A 21738-nucleotide genomic window follows, 5' to 3' on the forward strand; every position below is an offset into this window, starting at 1 on the left:
TTTTGTTGTAACATATTTGTATTGTAAACCATTATGTAATGGTCGTGTGTAAACAGGATATTTTAGATTATCATTATTTGATAATCTACGTAAAGCTTTTTAAACCTTTATTGATGAAATAAAGGTTATGTTTTGTTTTAAAATGAATGCAGTCTTTGAAAAACGTCTCATATAGAGGTCAAAACCTCGCAACGAAATCAATTAATATGGAACGTTTTTAATCAATAAGAACGGGACATTTCAATAACGCTGCTAGCATCAAACCTATATCTCACCAACTTTATGTTGACGTTTTAAAGCATGTTATTCTCAGGTACGAATTAAGTCTTCCGCTGTGCATTTGCTCATTTTAAGGACATTACTTGGAGTCGATCATCGCAATGGGACCAAATGTTAAGGACTTCGTCCGGATGGATTAGTAGCGGTCCTTTCAGTTTGTATCAGAGCGGTGGTCTTAGAGAACCAAGTCTTGCATTAGTGTGTCTAACTGATAGTTGTTTAGATGCATTAGTGGGTCTGAACTTCGACCGTGTCTGCATTTCAAAAGTTTTGCTTATCATTTAGTGTCGAAAATTATTTTCTTATCATCCTTAAAGTCTAGACACATCTTACTGCCTCTATTGCCTAGATAGTGTATAGACAAACTCATATCTTATCATATCTGTTAATTCATATCTTAGCGTATCTGTTACTGTTACCTTTGCCTGACAGCTTCCATAGATTCCTCCGTAACTTATGGGATTTTAGCATTATATATGCATATGTAAATTATGTATTGCAGGGTACTAATCTACATCCTATAATCTATTTCTTATCGAAAATCCTTCATCTGATTGTACGAGATGAATCCCTCAACCAGTTCGAGTCCCTCAGATTTCGATAGTTATTCCGATGACAACTATTCCAACATGGATATTCACCTAAGCTCCGAAAGCGGTGTCACCAGAATGAATCAATCAATCAGCTATCCCCAATTCATCTGATGCATTCGTAGTCGACTTAATCAATGGAGATGTGAAGAAGGTGATCCTTTCTACCAATCAAATTATCCTCTTGGCGGTGAACCTGAAGCAATTATCGGCGAACCTGTTCGATGTACTATTTTCTCACTCATTTCCCGAATATCTCGCCACGATTATATTCTATCTAAAATTCTAAACCTCATTCATCCGCTCGTCCGAACCGACAATCACCCCGAAATAATAGAAGAAGTCAACAAACGTCGCGCTCGAAAAATAAATTTGGAGAACATGGTGCAAAATGTACCAGCTTCAACAACATCATCGGCACCAACAGTACCATCAGTAACAGCACCAGTACCATCAACAATCCATGCCTCAACATCTCATTCTGTACCTCGAGTATAATCATCATTCTACGTATCGTTCTACATCGATTATCTTCGCTCGACATGGCGATTATGTAATTTCTAAAGTTTTAGAGATTATGTAATCTAGTACTAACGATAAATCAAATGAGTTTAATATTTTATTTACTCATTAAATCCATGATTATATCTGAAGAAAATATATATGTAAGTATATTTTCATAAAGATTGTAATTAAAAATTCTTTTGTACAAACTATTAATGATGAAAATATTTTAACGGGTAGGTAATACCCGAGAAATATTTAGATTTCACATTAATAAGTTACATTGTACATTCTTCGAATCTGATTCAACAGTCATTTACTATCCTATTTACATTCACCGATATACGAAACTGTTCACCACAGAATAACCATTTTCATTCAATTTCATATTTGGATTTTGACCTATCAGAATCCAACAAGTGGCATAATGAAGAAACTTTGGACAAAATAAAATTTGTTAGAAACAAACAAATTAACTACGATGAATTTGTTAAGAATCCACGCTGATTCTGTATTACATTTTATTTATCGCAATTTATTTTATCGTTATTTAATTTCTGTATTTATTTTACGCACTTTAAATAACGGGACACGTATACAAGGTTTCGACATATCATATTGACCCATCTATATATATATATATATATATATATATATATATATATATATATATATATATATATATATATATATATATATATATATATATATATATATATATATATATCTTGGAACAACCATAGACACTCTATATACAAATGTCGGAGTTAGCTATACAGGGTTGAGGTTGATTCCAAAATATATATATATATTTTGAGTTGTGATCAATACTGAGACCGGTACACGGGTCACGATACGTATTAATTAATTCGAATATTATACATTAAATTATATATGAATATATTGGACTATTGGACAACTGGACTATTGAACTCCTAACTTTGGACAATTAAAATGAATTAAAATATTGATTATAACATATGAAACTAAACAATTCTTCAAGTTTGCCACTTGATTTCATCTTAAAGTCTCATTGTATCTTGATGATTCAAATACTGCGTTCAAACCTTTCATGATTCTTGGAAATACCTCAATCGAGAGAATGAACCAACCGTACTGTAGTGACCCGAACTTTTCCATGTTTATATATATTAATTGAGATTGATATTTACATGATTAAATGTTTCCAACATGTTAAGCAATCAAACTTGTTAAGACTTGATTAATTGAAATATGTTTCATATAGACAATTGACCACCCAAGTTGACCGGTGATTCACGAACGTTAAAACTTGTAAAAACTATATGATGACATATATATGGATATATATATAGTTAACATGATACTATGATAATTAAACATATCATTAAGTATATTAACAATGAACTACATATGTAAAAACAAGACTACTAACTTAATGATTTTTAAACGAGACATATATGTAACGATTATCGTTGTAAAGACATTTAATGTATATATATCATATTAGGAGATATTCATACATGATAATATCATGATAATATAATAATTTAAAATCTCATTTGATATTATAAACATTGGGTTAACAACATTTAACAAGATCGTTAACCTAAAGGTTTCAAAACAACACTTACATGTAACGACTAACGATGACTTAACGACTCAGTTAAAATGTATATACATGTAGTGTTTTAATATGTATTTATACACTTTTGAAAGACTTCAATACACTTATCAAAATACTTCTACTTAACAAAAATGCTTACAAATACATCCTCGTTCATTTTCATCAACAATTCTACTCGTATGCACCCGTATTCATACTCGTACAATACACAGCATTTAGATGTATGTACTATTGGTATATACACTCCAATGATCAGCTCTTAGCAGCCCATGTGAGTCACCTAACACATGTGGGAACCATCATTTGGCAACTAGCATGAAATATCTCATAAAATTACAAAAATATGAGTAATCAAACATGACTTATTTACATGAAAACAAAATTACATATCCTTTATATCTAATCCATACACCAACGACCAAAAACACCTACAAACACTTTCATTCTTCAATTTTCTTCATCTAATTGATCTCTCTCAAGTTCTATCTTCAAGTTCTAAGTGTTCTTCATATATTCTACAAGTTCTAGTTACATAAAATCAAGAATACTTTCAAGTTTGCTAGCTCACTTCCAATCTTGTAAGGTGATCATCCAACCTCAAGAAATCTTTGTTTCTTATAGTAGGTTATCATTCTAATACAAGGTAATAATCATATTCAAACTTTGGTTCAATTTCTATAACTATAACAATCTTATTTCAAGTGATGATCTTACTTGAACTTGTTTTCGTGTCATGATTCTGCTTCAAGAACTTCGAGCCATCCAAGGATCCATTGAAGCTAGATCCATTTTTCTATTTTCCAGTAGGTTTATCCAAGGAACTTAAGGTAGTAATGATGTTCATAACATCATTCGATTCATACATATAAAGCTATCTTATTCGAAGGTTTAAACTTGTAATCACTAGAACATAGTTTAGTTAATTCTAAACTTGTTCGCAAAAAAAAGTTAATCCTTCTAAATTGACTTTTAAAATCAACTAAACACATGTTATATATCTATATGATATGCTAACTTAATGAATTAAAACCTGGAAACACGAAAAACACCGTAAAACCGGATTTACGCCGTCGTAGTAACACCGCGGGCTGTTTTGGGTTAGTTAATTAAAAACTATGATAAACTTTGATTTCAAAGTTGTTATTCTGAGAAAATGATTTTTATTATGAACATGAAACTATATCCAAAAATTATGGTTAAACTCAAAGTGGAAGTATGTTTTCTAAAATGGTCATCTAGACGTCGTTCTTTCGACTGAAATGACTACCTTTACAAAAACGACTTGTAACTTATTTTTATGACTATAAAACTATACTTTTTCTGTTTAGATTCATAAAATAGAGTTCAATATAAAACCATAGAAATTTGATTCACTCAAAACGGATTTAAAATGAAGAAGTTACGAGTAAAACAAGATTGGATAATTTTTCTCATTTTAGCTACGTGAAAATTGGTAACAAATCTATTCCGACCATAACGTAATCAACTTGTATTGTATATTATGTAATCTTGAGATACCATAGACACGTATACAATGTTTCGACCTATCATGTCGACACATCTACATATATTTCGGAACAACCATAGACACTCTATATGTGAATGTTGGAGTTAGCTATACAGGGTTGAGGTTGATTCCAAAATATATATAGTTTGAGTTGTGATCAATACTGAGATACGTATACACTGGGTCGTGGATTGATTCAAGATAATATTTATCGATTTATTTCTGTACATCTAACTGTGGACAACTAGTTGTAGGTTACTAACGAGGACAGCTGACTTAATAAACTTAAAACATCAAAATATATTAAAAGTGTTGTAAATATATTTTGAACATACTTTGATATATATGTATATATTGTTATAGGTTCGTGAATCAACCAGTGGTCAAGTCTTACTTCACGACGAAGTAAAAATCTGTGAAAGTGAGTTATAGTCCCACTTTTAAAATCTAATATTTTTGGGATGAGAATACATGCAGGTTTTATAAATGATTTACAAAATAGACACAAGTACGTGAAACTACATTCTATGGTTGAATTATCGAAATCGAATATGGTCCTTTTTATTAAGTCTGGTAATCTAAGAATTAGGGAACAGACACCCTAATTGACGCGAATCCTAAAGATAGATCTATTGGGCCTAACAAACCCCATCCAAAGTACCGGATGCTTTAGTACTTCGAAATTTATATCATATCCGAAGGGTGTCCCAGAATGATGGGGATATTCTTATATATGCATCTTGTTAATGTCGGTTACCAGGTGTTCACCATATGAATGATTTTTATCTCTATGTATGGGATGTGTATTGAAATATGAAATCTTGTGGTCTATTATTATGATTTGATATATATAGGTTAAACCTATAACTCACCAACATTTTTGTTGACGTTTTAAGCATGTTTATTCTCAGGTGATTATTAAGAGCTTCCGCTGTCGCATACTTAAATAAGGACGAGATTTGGAGTCCATGCTTGTATGATATTGTGTAAAAACTGCATTCAAGAAACTTATTTTGTTGTAACATATTTGTATTGTAAACCATTATGTAATGGTCGTGTGTAAACAGGATATTTTAGATTATCATTATTTGATAATCTACGTAAAGCTTTTTAAAACCTTTATCTATGAAATAAGGGTTATGGTTTGTTTTAAAAATGAATACAGTCTTTGAAAAACGTCTCATATAGAGGTCAAAACCTCGCAACGAAATCAATTAATATGGAACGTTTTTAATCAATAAGAACGGGACATTTCAGTTGGTATCCGAGTGTTGGTCTTAGAGAACCAGAATTTTGCATTAGTGTGTCTTATCGAGTTTGTTAGGATGCATTAGTGAGTCTGGACTTCGACCGTGTTTACTTGAAAAATGATTGCTTAACAAATTTTGTTGGAAACTATATATTTTTAACATGTGAATATTATGTGATATATTATTCTCTTAACGCGTTTGATATTATGTGATAGATGTCTATCTCTAGAACAAGTACCATTGACTCACCTAATAATAATGAAGAGTCAAATGTAAATTGGAATGATTCGTGGACTGATTCACAAGTTCCCGAAGAGGAACCGGAAGAAGAGTCGGAACCGGAAGAAGAGTCGGAGCCGGAAGAAGAAACGGAACCGGAAGAAGAATCGGAACCGGTGGGGGAAATAATAAAACGGTTAAGTAAAAGAAAATCCTCAACCAACCGACCAAGGTTAATTATGGTCAATGGTGTTTCCGACAAGGAAGCAAAATATTGGGAGGATTACCAATTCTACGATGAATCGGATTCCGACGAGAATTCCGATGATGTTATAGAAATTACCCCAACTGAATTTAAAAAGGCAAAAGAAAATAATAAGGGAAAGGGCATAAAAATAGAGAAATCTAATTCCAACCCCGATGAACTTTATATGTATCGTCAACCCCCGAAGTCCTTAAGTTGTAACAATGACCCGGGAACCTCTAAACCACCAGGTTTTTCTAAACCAATGTGTAAAACGACGGCTCGTATTAGGGGAACATCATATATCCCTAGAAACTTGGCAAAACGAACCAAAACCGAAGAAGAAGAAACAAGCGAGTCGGAATAAGATAGTTGTATTCGTGTGGTGTAATATATGTAATATAGTGTGCTTATGCTTTATGATATATGTAATAATTGCTTGTATTAATAAGTATTTTTTTTTATGAATCTAACTCTTGTCTATTTTACAGTATAAAAACACAAAATGGATAGACAACCCAATATTTTAAGAGACCTACCCGGAGACATGATTGAGGAAATCTTGTCTAGAGTCAGTCAGAATTCTTCGGCACAATTATTTAAGGCGAGATCAGTTTGTAAGACATTCGAAGAACGTTCCAAGAATGCCTTGGTTTATAAAAGGCTTTCGTTCGAAAGATGGAGGATATCACATTGGGAAATCCATAAGTTACGATGTGTTTACTTTGACGCATATATTGAGGGGAACCCAAATGCTATTTTACGCAATGGGTTAAGAAATTATTTTGACTCAATATATCCGAATATTAGACTTCGTGATTTAGAAAAAGCGGCTGACATGCAACATAAAGAAGCATGTTATGCTTACGGATTAGTAATGTTCGCTTCTCACGAAAGTGAGAACAAGAACATCGGGCTACAACTATTAAACAAAACGTTCCCACAAGTGACGGAGTCGGTAATTGGGGTAAGAAATGAGGTTTTTAGATTGTTACGGGACTGTTGGACATTACGTAACCCTCGTCCCTTTGACGACGTTACAACACGCTGTCTTATCAACGGCCATAATGGTTATGTTCCACAAGACCAAGGATGGGAAGTAATCCTAGTAAAACCAGAATGCATGACTTGTTTCTGGACGTATGAATTACGTGTCTTTATTGCCTTTGCTGAACGACTTGTGTACTAGTTAGAATTATCTTCACAACCATCTTGTATCAAATTTATTGTGTGCTATATTTCATGCTATATGTAAAATAAGCGGTATTGTAAGTTTATAAAATATTGTGTAAAAGTTTGAACGCGAAATATTATTATAATCAGTTTTTCATATAGAATTGTAGTAGTTGAATTGTATATTAGCTACTAAGTATGAACTTAACGGGTAGGTACTACCCGAATTTAAACTTATAAAACGCTAATATGAAGAAAAAGCTTTTATAAATGAGTTCATATTATGCTACGAAATACTATTAACTACTCTTAATATTCTGTACGATTAACTTGTTCCATTTGACTATTTTGAAGGAAATGGCACCAACTACTCGACACACCGTGAATATGAATGAAGAGGAATTCTGTACTTTTCTAGCTTCAAACATAGCCGCAGTACAGGCTGCGCTACATACCAACAATATGATGGAATTCATCAACTAAACAAGTTTACAAGACCCATTTGGTAGTATATGTAATATGTATATAAAGCGGAAGCATTTTAAAGTTGCATGTGTAGTTTAACCTTTTAAACTTGAATTCCATGTATAGATCTAGTCTTGAAAATATACTAAAATGTAAATAGAAGCTAGTTAGGGTTTTATACCTTCTCCTAAGATGGAGGTTGAAGAAGCAAGATGAAGATGATGAACAAGCTAGTTTCTCACTTGAAACCTCAAGCCTTTGATACCCACAAACCTTTGTATATCAACACCCTTCAAACATGGTTAGGATTTAGACACAAATGTAAGAAAATCAATTGAAGAACACCTTGTTCTTCCTCCCTAAAGATCGGCCAAGATGAGAGTTGGAAGAGAGTTTTTGGATTTTGAAATTGCAAGTAAGATGTGTGTATTGGAATGTGCAAGAAGGCATGCAAAAGGTAGAGTGTAATATTTAATAAAAGCAAGCATGGGGAGGCTATGTGGGAGTCCCCAAAAACCGTCCCATTATTACCCCTTTTTTTTTTTTTTTTGCTTTTATTATTTACTTCTTGATGAATGCACTCTTTATATATATAATTACATGCACATATGTATATCTTTATAAACCACTTATAAGGTTATATATATGTTACTTGCACATTAAATATAATTTTATAAACCACTTTATAAAATTATAACATACACATGAGTTAATCATACAAATAATTAAACTTGCACTTATAATTATCCAAATAATTATTTCTTGCATTTTATCTTTAGAAAACCAAATTCTAAAGTCTAAGTGTCAAGTATTTATTTTAAAGATCCACTCATTAAAACAAATACATAAAAGTGTTGACGGCTTGTTATTGGGTATGACCCGACTTGGATCATAACATATTGGCCACATTAATTAATTATGTCTCTCAGGCACATGAAATACCTTCAATCTCCCACTTGCACGAGAAACATAAGGAATTAATGCAAGTGACGGATACCACCTAACGACCGTCCATCACCCCCAATGTGTTATGACTTGGTGCCATTCTTTAACATCATCCCTTTCGAGTTCCCATCTCGAGTATGATTTAGGTGAATCTTTCAATATATCCTTCCGTCCTAGATGTCATGTCAAATCCAAGAGACATAGAGTGATCACTCTCTTATAGATCTAACTTTATCAGGCCTTAGACATCCGACTCTCAACGAATAAGAGGGACAAATTCCATCTAGACTACATACGTCCTAGATACTACACTTCGTACCATACCTGAAGCCTCCCTTATGTACTACCATGTTTCAGAATAGTGAAGGAAAGAATCAAGGCACAATATTCGGTGAATGTCTGAACCCAATATGTGTCTCAGGTCAGAGGATATAATGATATTCTCCTTTACTCAAGATTACATGTGATCAACCACAAAGGCTCCATATAGTAAATCTTGAGAGCGGGTATTCCAATATTTGTGTCCCACAAATATCTATGAACCTTGGTTGCAACCTTGTCCCACATTCACCATTTGAATGCTAACCAATCCAAGTTCATAATAGTCTAGACCTCACACTTGTTCCCACAAATGTGATCAACTACGGAATTCAGAATAATAGTTTATTCATGGATAAAATATGCAAAATTGGAACATGACTCATAAATAAATTAATACCATAATTATATTAATGAGTTTGAAGTAATTCATTCCGTTACAATACATAAAATAGATCAATTCCAATCACTAGAATATCGAAGTCCTAATGCACAAACATGTCCCTCATGTTTTGGCCCATGTAAAAGCTTCGTGAGTGGATCCGCAACATTTTGATCTGTGTGAACCTTGTGAATACATATCTTTCCCTTTTCAACCTCATCCCTAATGTAGTTGAATCTCCACTCAATGTGACGAGTCTTTTGATGAGCACGAGGTTCCTTGATTTGAGCAATCGCACCCTCGTTGTCACAAAAGATCTCAAGAGGGTCCTGAATGGAAGGGACCACTCCTAAGTCGTCGATGAATTTCTTCATCCATGCAGCTTCCTGAGCTGCCAATGAGGCGGCAATGTACTCCGACTCTGTAGTGGATAACGCAACAACTTCCTGTTTTGAGCTCTTCCAAGAGACCGCACCACCATTCAACATGAAGACATAACCGGATTGTGATCGAGAGTCATCTCGATCAGTTTGGAAACTCGCGTCCACGTAACCTTTTACAGCGAGTTCCTCCTCACCAGACCCATATATTAGAAACATATCCTTAGTCCTTCTAAGGTATTTCAATATACATTTAACCGTAGTCCAATGACTATTTCCCGGGTTATTCTGGTATCTACTTGTCAAGCTTAGAGCGCATGACACATCCGGTCTAGTACATATCATTGCATACATGATAGACCCAATAGCAGATGCGTATGGGACTTTCTTCATTCTCTCTTGTTCATCTTTCGTGGTAGGACACTGAGATGAACTGAGAACGGTTCCCTTTTGAATAGGTACCAAACCTTTCTTAGAGTTTTCCATCTTGAACCTTTTCAAGATTTTATCAATGTATGTACTTTGACTTAAACCTATCAATCTCTTGGATCTATTCCTATAGATCCCAATCCCCAATATGTATTGTGCTTCTCCAAGATCCTTAATGGAGAAGCAACTCTTTAGCCAAGTTTTGACTTCTTGCATTGTGGTAATATCATTCCCAAATAATAATATATCATCTACATATAGCACAAGGAACATTATAGAGCTCCCACTAGCCTTCTTGTACACACAAGCTTCATCACCATTTTTAATGAAGCCAAATTTCTTTGCCTCTTCATTAAAGCGATGATTCCACATTCTAGATGCTTGTTTCAATCCGTAGATTGACTTCTTTAACTTGCATACCTTCTTAGGATTTTTCGGATCAACAAAACCTTCGGGCTGTACCATATAGACATCTTCCTCAAGATATCCATTTAGGAAAGCGGTTTTGACATCCATTTGCCATATTTCATAGTCATAGTGAGCAGCAATGGCAAATAATATCCTAATAGACTTTAGCATTGCCACTGGCGAGAAAGTTTCATCATAATCAACCCCTTGAGTTTGAGTGAAACCTTTTGCTACAAGTCTAGCTTTGTATGTATCCAAGTTTCCATGTATGTCGGTTTTCTTCTTGAAAAGCCATTTGCAATCAACTAGCTTGGAGCTAGGGGGTTGCACAACAAGTTCCCAAACTTGGTTTTCATACATGGATTGCATCTCGGCGTTCATGGCTTCCTGCCATTTATCTTTATCAATCCTTGATAAAGCATCTTTGTAGTTTGTCGGTTCATCCAAATCAACCGTATAGCAACCATCCACGAGAAACCCATATCTCTCGGGAGGATTACTAATCCTACTAGATCTTCGAACGTCTTGTGTACCTTGATCATCCACTTGATCATTTTCAACATCCTCATGTTGAGTACTAGTGCCAACCAATTGTGTATCATCGGCTTGATCTTGTACCTCTACAAGATCTATCTTCCTTTCACCATCACCTTCCATAAGGAACTTGGTTTCTAGGAATTCCGCTTTCCGAGCAACAAATACCGTTTGCTCGGATGGATCATAGAAGTAATATCCCATGTCATCTTTGAGATATCCTATGAAGATACACTTTGTGGATCGAGCATGTAGCTTATTAGCTACATAACGCTTAGGATAAGCTTCACATCCCCATACTTTCAAGTATGAAAGAGAAGGAGGTTTTCCAAACCACATCTCATGAGGAGTTCGTTCCACTTTCTTGGTTGGGGCCATATTTAAAATACGAGCCGCGGAGCTTAGACAATAACCCCAAAATGATAGAGGTAACGAGCTTCTTGCCATCATAGATCGAACCATATCCATTAGGGTTCGGTTCCTCCTTTCGGAAACTCCATTAAGTTGGGGTGTTCCGGGTGGAGTAAGTTGTGAGATAATCCCACAACTCCTAAGATGATCTTGGACGGTATCGCTTAGGTATTCACCTCCTCTATCGGTACGAAGTACCTTAATTGTCCTATTGAGTTGATTTTGTACTTCGTTTTGATATTCTTTGAATGCTTCAAACGTTTCGTCCTTGTGTCTTAATAAGTAGACATATCCGAAACGACTAAAGTCATCAATGAAAGTAACAAAGTATCTTTCACCATTCCTAGTCATGGGTTTAAAGGGTCCACATACATCCGAATGTATTAATCCCAATAAATATTTAGCCCTTTCATAAGTCCCTTTGAAAGGTGCTTTAGTCATCTTGCCTTGTAAACAAGATTCACATACATCAAATGAATCCATTTCATTTAATTTCAAAAGTCCATTCTTTTGAAGTGTATGCATTCGGTTCTTGTTTATGTGACCAAGGCGACAATGCCATAAATAGGAATCACTCAAATCCCTTTTGAGTTTCTTGGTGCTAGTATGGTATATAGAGCTCGATGATGCGTCATCATGAACCAATTCATAAATTCCATTTGAAGGCGAAGCCTTGAAATAGAATACATTATCTTTAGAAACATGAATATCATCATCAATAAAATTAACAACGTAACCACATTGTTTTAAGCGAGAAATAGAAATAATGTTTCTACACAAATTCGGAGCATACAAAACATTTTCTAAAATAAGTTCCAATCCGCTTGGAAGCTTCAAAACAAAATCTCCTTGAGCTTTAACATGCACCTTTGCACCATTGCCCATATAGAGACTTGATGTTCCCGCCATATGATCACTTCTTTTGAACCCCTGCAAAGAATTGCAAATATGAGTTCCACATCCCGTGTCTAATACCCATGTATTAGAAGAAGTAATATTAAGCTCTATATATACCATATATATATTACCTGAGGTTTGCCCGGCATCCCACTTGTCCTTCAACTCCTTAAGGTAGACCGGACAGTTTCGTTTCCAATGACCCATCTCACCGCAACCGAAACATGGGTCTTCCTTGGGGTTTGCCTTCTCGGCTACCTTTTGCTTCTTAGCCTTGTTGATGGTTGGGTTAACCATCTTCCCCTTCCCTTTGCCTTGATAGGCGGGTCCTTTTCTCTTAGCCACCTTTGGCTTAGAGGTGTTACCTTTGGATCCACCTTGATCGATTGCTAACACGGGTAAAGCCCTTTTACCCATGCTAGTTTCCGCCGTTCTAAGCATACCGTGAAGCTAACCTATACTCTTATCCATCCCATTCATATTGTAATTAATTACAAATTGATCAAACCTTTTTGATAGGGAGTTAAGGATAAGATCGGTGGCTAACTCATTAGATATGTTTAGGTTAAGACGGTTAGCACGATCGATAAGGCTTTTCATCTTAAGTACATAAGATGAAACCGATTGGGTATCGTCCATACGACAAGCATGTAGCGCCCGAACCGTTTCAAAGCGCTCGACACGTGCTTGTTGGAGGAACATCTCCTTCAATTGCGTTATCATGTCGTATGCACTATGGTGCTCGAAATCCTTTTGGAGTTCGGGTATCATAGTCCCAAGCATTAAGCATGAGACTTGAAGGGAGTCATGGCAATACTTATCGTAAGAGGCCATTGCCTCCACATCATTCTCATCCGGTTGATCGGGAATGGGGTCCTCAAGTACATACGCTTTATCCTCTTGTTTGAGGACAATCCGAAGATTGCGGAACCAATCCATAAAGTTGGTATGATTGAGTTTGTCTTTCTCGAGGAGAGACCGTAACGATAGGTTGTTCATATTAAGTGGTGCGTTTTGCATGTTGTTGTTGTTATTAGCGGCCATCTACAAAATTTCAACAAAGTCCTTTTAAGTATCGATTTCAAATTTAATAAACAATACCCTTTTAATTTGTTGTATTAAATATTAGAATCCAACGGTAAATCAAATTCCGGTTAGGTGACCTTTATCACGTCATTTGATTTAGCTAGGTAGTCATAATGACAATTGCAATCCTTTTGCAACTTCTAAGTTATGGGATCATGCAATCCTTTTGCATGGCATATTAATCCCATCAACGCCTATTTGTTCCTCATGCTTCGGTGACCCTAAGTTCATGATTCCCAAATCAAGTCGTCCTACTTGTGTAAACATGTAGACTTAACATACAAGTGGTTAGGTGACCTTTATCCCACATGTATGCGAAGTGTACCTTATTGATATTAGTTCACTCATGACGGTTAGGTGACCTTTATCCCATCAAGAGATTCCTAATATGTCTAAGTGTTTCCACAAAAGGATGATGTTTAACTTGTTTACCTTGTTATAGTAAAGGGATTTTAGGTATTCTACATTCTAGTTTAGAAAACAAAGTGCTATACACCAACATGCATTTGGTGTGTAGTATATTTATGAAAAACTCATTTTCATGTCCTTTTTAGTAAACCAATTACTAGTTATAAACCATTTCATTACCTTTTAAATAAACCATTTTATTTAAGTCTAATAACCAATTATTAGTGTCATTTTGTTATGTTTTATTATAACCATTTATAATGTATTATGCAAGTTGTAAACATGTGATAATCTTGTAGCAACCAAACATACAAACATACACAAACATGCATAACAAAGTGTTCACAATCAAGAGCTATTTTGGTGGACATTTGTTTAGCCAAAACAAAAGTCACCTAAGAGGGTTAACCAAAGTAAGAGATTTTTAAACAAATCTCCCACTTAATCTTGTAATCTTCAAAAGCTCCATCTTGTAATCTTCATCTTCATTTTACAAAATTATATCCTAATACAATTTTCTAGAAAATGAAATAACAACCTATTCTATTTTTACAAACAAATAGAATAAATTACATGAAAAATTACAAGATTACTTACAACTTATTACAAACCAAAATTACAAAATTATTACAAATTTATACAAACCATATGAATGAATATAACAACCATGAAAAATAACCAAATCATCCAAACATTCAACCACACGGTCTAGGCTCGATTGTGAACAATAACATAACAACAAATTTTGGCCAAACTTGAAGTCCCAAACCCACTTTTGGGACCCAATAATTCGGCCAAGACACCAAACCCACCAAAACTCATGATTTTCACATTCTACTTTCATGCATGTTGGTAGATTGTAAAATAAATGAGTTTACTAGCCAAAAACAAGAAGCATATTAACAAGACTTTGGCTCTAGATACCATTGATGGAATTCATCAACTAAACAAGTTTACAAGACCCATTTGGTAGTATATGTAATATGTATATAAAGCGGAAGCATTTTAAAGTTGCATGTGTAGTTTAACCTTTTAAACTTGAATTCCATGTATAGATCTAGTCTTGAAAATATACTAAAATGTAAATAGAAGCTAGTTAGGGTTTTATACCTTCTCCTAAGATGGAGGTTGAAGAAGCAAGATGAAGATGATGAACAAGCTAGTTTCTCACTTGAAACCTCAAGCCTTTGATACCCACAAACCTTTGTATATCAACACCCTTCAAACTTGGTTAGGATTTAGACACAAATGCAAGAAAATCAATTGAAGAACACCTTGTTCTTCCTCCCTAAAGATCGGCCAAGATGAGAGTTGGAAGAGAGTTTTTGGATTTTGAAATTGCAAGTAAGATGTGTGTATTGGAATGTGCAAGAAGGCATGCAAAAGGTAGAGTGTAATATTTAATAAAAGCAAGCATGGGGAGGCTATGTGGGAATCCCCAAAAACCGTCCCATTATTACCCCCCTTTTTTTTTTTTTGCTTTTATTATTTACTTCTTGATGAATGCACTCTTTATATATATAATTACATGCACATATGTATATCTTTATAAACCACTTATAAGGTTATATATATGTTACTTGCACATTAAATATAATTTTATAAACCACTTTATAAAATTATAACACACACATGAGTTAATCATACAAATAATTAAACTTGCACTTATAATTATCCAAATAATTATTTCTTGCATTTTATCTTTAGAAAACCAAATTCTAAAGTCTAAGTGTCAAGTATTTATTTTAAAGATCCACTCATTAAAACAAATACATAAAAGTGTTGATGGCTTGTTATTGGGTATGACCCGACTTGGATCATAACATATTGGCCACATTAATTAATTATGTCTCTCGGGCACATGAAATACCTTCACAATAACCTTAGATCTAGCAGTACAGAAAATCGTGTAGGATGCACCTACAAAGAATTCACTGCCTGCAAACCTTTGGAATTTGATGGAACCGAAGGACCGATCGGATTGAAACGGTGGACCGAGAAGGTCGAATCGGTGTTTGCCATAAGTAAGTGTACTGAAGAGGACAAAGTGAAGTACGCTACGCATACCTTCACAGGTTCTGCGTTAACATGGTGGAATACCTATCTAGAGCAAGTGGGATAAGACGATGCGTACGCACTACCGTGGTCAGCATTCAAGCACTTGATAAACGAGAAGTACCGTCCCAGAACCGAGGTCAATAAGCTCAAGAAAGAACTTAGAGGGTTACGAACCCAAGGATTTGATATTACCACGTACGAAAGACGATTAACAGAATTGTGCCTATTGTGTCCGGGAGCATTCGAAGATGAGGAAGAGAAGATCGACGCGTTTGTGAAAGGATTACCGGAAAGAATCCAAGAAGATATAAGTTCACACGAGCCCGCCTCCATACAACAGGCATGTAGAATGGCTCACAAACTAGTGAACCAGATTGAAGAAAGAATTAAAGAATAGACTGCTGAAGAAGCCAATGTGAAGCAAGTCAAAAGAAAGAGGGAGGAAAACGGTGATAAGAATCACCAATACAACAACAACAGCAATTACAACAATAATCGCAATAATTATCCCAACAATCGCAACATCAATCGCAACTACAACAAACGGCCCAACAATAACAACAACAACAACAACAACAACAACAGCAACTACAACAATCATCCCAACAACAATAATAACCGCAACAACAACAACAATCAGAAACAGCTATGCCAAAGGTGTGAAAAGTATCACTCGGGGTTCTGCACCAAATTTTGCAACAAGTGTAAAAGAAATGGTCATAGCGCGGCGAAGTGTGAGGTCTACGGACCAGGGGTTAATAGAACGAAAGGAACAAATGGTGTCGGAACGAGTAATGGCGGAGCAAGTAGTGTCGGAGCAAGTTATGCCAATGTAGTTTGTTATAAATGTGGAAAACCAGGCCACATTATTAGAAATTGCCCGAACCAGGAGAACACGAATGGACAAGGCCGCGGAAGAGTTTTCAATATTAATGCGGCAGAGGCACAGGAAGACCCGGAGCTTGTTACGGGTACGTTTCTTATTGACAATAAATCTGCTTACGTTTTATTTGATTCGGGTGCGAATAGAAGCTATATGAGTAGAGATTTTTGTGCTAAATTAAGTTGTCCATTGACGCCTTTGGATAGTAAATTTTTACTCGAATTAGCAAATGGTAAATTAATTTCAGCAGATAATATATGTCAGAATCGAGAAATTAAACTGGTTAGCGAAACATTTAAGATTGATTTGATACCAGTAGAGTTAGGGAGTTTTGATGTGATAATCGGTATGGACTGGTTGAAAGAAGTGAAAGTAGAGATCGTTTGTTACCAAAATGCAATTCGCATTATACGAGAAAAAGGAAAACCCTTAATGGTGTACGGAGAAAAGGGCAACACGAAGCTACATCTTATTAGTAATTTGAAGGCACAAAAACTAATAAGAAAAGGTTGCTATACTGTTCTAGCACAAGTCGAGAAAGTACAAACTGAAGAAAAGAGCATCAATGATGTTCCCATTGCAAAAGAATTTCCCGATGTATTTCCGAAAGAATTACCGGGATTACCCCCACATCGATCCGTTGAATTTCAAATAGATCTTGTACCAGGAGCTGCACCAATAGCTCGTGCTCCTTACAGACTCGCAACCAGCGAGATGAAAGAACTGCAAAGCCAATTACAAGAACTTTTAGAGCGTGGTTTCATTCGACCAAGCACATCACCGTGGGGAGCTCCTGTTTTGTTTGTCAAGAAGAAAGATGGTACATTCAGGTTGTGTATCGACTATCGAGAGTTGAACAAACTTACCATCAAGAACCGCTACCCACTACCGAGAATCGATGACTTATTTGATCAACTACAAGGCTCGTCTGTTTATTCAAAGATTGACTTACGTTCCGGGTATCATCAAATGCGGGTGAAAGAAGATGATATTCCAAAGACTGCTTTCAGAACACGTTACGGTCATTACGAGTTTATGGTCATGCCGTTTGGTTTAACTAATGCACCAGCTATGTTCATGGACCTTATGAACCGAGTGTGTGGACCATACCTTGACAAGTTTGTCATTGTTTTCATTGATGACATACTTATTTACTCAAAGAATGACCAAGAACACGGTGAACATTTGAGAAAGGTGTTAGAAGTATTGAGGAAGGAAGAATTGTACGCTAAGTTTTCAAAGTGTGCATTTTGGTTGGAAGAAGTTCAATTCCTCTGTCACATAGTGAACAAAGAAGGTATTAAGGTGGATCCGGCAAAGATAGAAACTGTTGAAAAGTGGGAAACCCCGAAAACTCCGAAACACATACGCCAGTTTTTAGGACTAGCTGGTTACTACAGAAGGTTCATCCAAGACTTTTCCAGAATAGCAAAACCCTTGACTGCATTAACGCATAAAGGGAAGAAATTTGAATGGAATGATGAACAAGAGAAAGTGTTCCAGTTATTGAAGAAAAAGCTAACTACGGCACCTATATTGTCATTGCCTGAAGGGAATGATGATTTTTTGATTTATTGTGACGCATCAAAGCAAGGTCTCGGTTATGTATTAATGCAACGAATGAAGGTGATTGCTTATGCGTCTAGACAATTGAAGATTCACGAACAAAATTATACGATGCATGATTTGGAATTAGGCGCGGTTGTTTTTGCATTAAAGACTTGGAGGCACTACTTATATGGGGTCAAAAGTATTATATATACCGACCACAAAAGTCTTCAACACATATTTAATCAGAAACAACTGAATATGAGGCAGCGTAGGTGGATTGAATTATTGAATGATTACGACTTTGAGATTCGTTACCACCCGGGGAAGGCAAATGTGGTAGCCGATGCCTTGAGCAGGAAGGACAGAGAACCCATTCGAGTAAAATCTATGAATATAATGATTCATAATAACCTTACTACTCAAATAAAGGAGGCGCAACAAGGAGTTTTAAAAGAGGGAAATTTAAAGGATGAAATACCCAAAGGATCGGAGATGCATCTTAATATTCGGGAAGACGGAACCCGGTATAGGGCTGAAAGGATTTGGGTACCAAAATTTGGAGATATGAGAGAAATGGTACTTAGAGAAGCTCATAAAACAAGATACTCAATACATCCTGGAACGGGGAAGATGTACAAGGATCTCAAGAAACATTTTTGGTGGCCGGGTATGAAAGTCGATGTTGCTAAATACGTAGGAGAATGTTTGACGTGTTCTAAGGTCAAAGCCGAGCATCAGAAACCATCAGGTCTACTTCAACAACCCGAAATCCCGGAATGGAAATGGAAAAACATTACCATGGATTTCATCACTAAATTGCCAAGGACTGCAAGTGGTTTTGATACTATTTGGGTAATAGTTGATCGTCTAACCAAATCAGCACACTTCCTGCCAATAAGAGAAGATGACAAGATGGAGAAGTTAGCACGACTGTATTTGAAGGAAGTCGTCTCCAGACATGGAATACCAATCTCTATTATCTCTGATAGGGATGGCAGATTTATTTCAAGATTCTGGCAGACATTACAGCAAGCATTAGGAACTCGTCTAGACATGAGTACTGCCTATCATCCACAAACTGATGTGCAGAGCGAAAGGACGATACAAATGCTTGAAGACATGCTACGAGCATGTGTTATTGATTTCGGAAACAGTTGGGATCGACATCTACCGTTAGCAGAATTTTCCTACAACAACAGCTACCATTCAAGCATTGAGATGGCGCCGTTTGAAGCACTTTATGGTAGAAAGTGCAGGTCTCCAATTTGTTGGAGTGAAGTGGGGGATAGACAGATTACGGGTCCGGAGATTATACAAGAAACTACCGAGAAGATCATCCAAATTCAACAACGGTTGAAAACCGCCAAAAGTCGACAAAAGAGCTACGCTGACATTAATAGAAAAGATATAGAATTTGAAATTGGAGAGATGGTCATGCTTAAAGTTGCACCTTGGAAAGGTGTCGTTCGATTTGGTAAACGAGGGAAATTAAATCCAAGGTATATTGGACCATTCAAGATTATTGATCGTGTCAGACCAGTAGCTTACCGACTTGAGTTACCTCAACAACTCGCGGCTGTACATAACACTTTCCACATCTCGAATTTGAAGAAATGTTTTGCTAAAGAAGATCTCACTATTCCGTTAGATGAAATCCAAATCAACGAAAAACTCCAATTCATCGAAGAACCCGTCGAAATAATGGATCGTGAGGTTAAAAGACTTAAGCAAAACAAGATACCAATTGTTAAGGTTCGATGGAATGCTCGTAGAGGACCCGAGTTCACCTGGGAGCGTGAAGATCAGATGATGAAGAAATACTCGCATCTATTTCCAGAAGATTCGTCAACACCTTCAACAGCTTAAAATTTCGGGACGAAATTTATTTAACGGGTAGGTACTGTAGTGACCCGAACTTTTCCATGTTTATATATATTAATTGAGATTGATATTTACATGATTAAATGTTTCCAACATGTTAATCAATCAAACTTGTTAAGACTTGATTAATTGAAATATGTTTCATATAGACAATTGACCACCCAAGTTGACCGGTGATTCACGAACGTTAAAACTTGTAAAAACTATATGATGACATATATATGGATATATATATATATATAGTTAACATGATATTATGATAAGTAAAGATATCATTAAGTATATTAACAATGAACTACATATGTAAAAACAAGACTACTAACTTAATGATTTTTAAACGAGACATATATGTAACGATTATCGTTGTAAAGACATTTAATGTATATATATATCATATTAAGAGATATTCATACATGATAATATCATGATAATATAATAAATTAAAATCTCATTTGATATTATAAACATTGGGTTAACAACATTTAACAAGATCGTTAACCTAAAGGTTTCAAAACAACACTTACATGTAACGACTAACGATGACTTAACGACTCAGTTAAAATGTATATACATGTAGTGTTTTAATATGTATTTATACACTTTTGAAAGACTTCCATACACTTATCAAAATACTTCTACTTAACAAAAATGCTTACAATTACATCCTCGTTCAGTTTCATCAACAATTCTACTCGTATACACCCGTATTCGTACTCGTACAATACACAGCTTTTAGATGTATGTACTATTGGTATATACACTCCAATGATCAGCTCTTAGCAGCCCATGTGAGTCACCTAACACATGTGGGAACCATCATTTGGCAACTAGCATGAAATATCTCATAAAATTACAAAAATATGAGTAATCATTCATGACTTATTTACATGAAAACAAAATTACATATCCTTTATATCTAATCCATACACCAACGACCAAAAACACCTACAAACACTTTCATTCTTCAATTTTCTTCATCTAATTGATCTCTCTCAAGTTCTATCTTCAAGTTCTAAGTGTTCTTCATATATTCTACAAGTTCTAGTTACATAAAATCAAGAATACTTTCAAGTTTGCTAGCTCACTTCCAATCTTGTAAGGTGATCATCCAAACTCAAGAAATCTTTGTTTCTTACAGTAGGCTATCATTCTAATACAAGGTAATAATCATATTCAAACTTTGGTTCAATTTCTATAACTATAACAATCTTATTTCAAGTGATGATCTTACTTGAACTTGTTTTCGTGTCATGATTCTGCTTCAAGAACTTCGAGCCATCCAAGGATCCGTTGAAGCTAGATCCATTTTTCCCTTTTCTAGTAGGTTTAT

The sequence above is a fragment of the Rutidosis leptorrhynchoides genome, chromosome 3, assembly GCF_046630445.1.
Source record: "Rutidosis leptorrhynchoides isolate AG116_Rl617_1_P2 chromosome 3, CSIRO_AGI_Rlap_v1, whole genome shotgun sequence".
Lineage (NCBI taxonomy): Eukaryota > Viridiplantae > Streptophyta > Magnoliopsida > Asterales > Asteraceae > Rutidosis > Rutidosis leptorrhynchoides.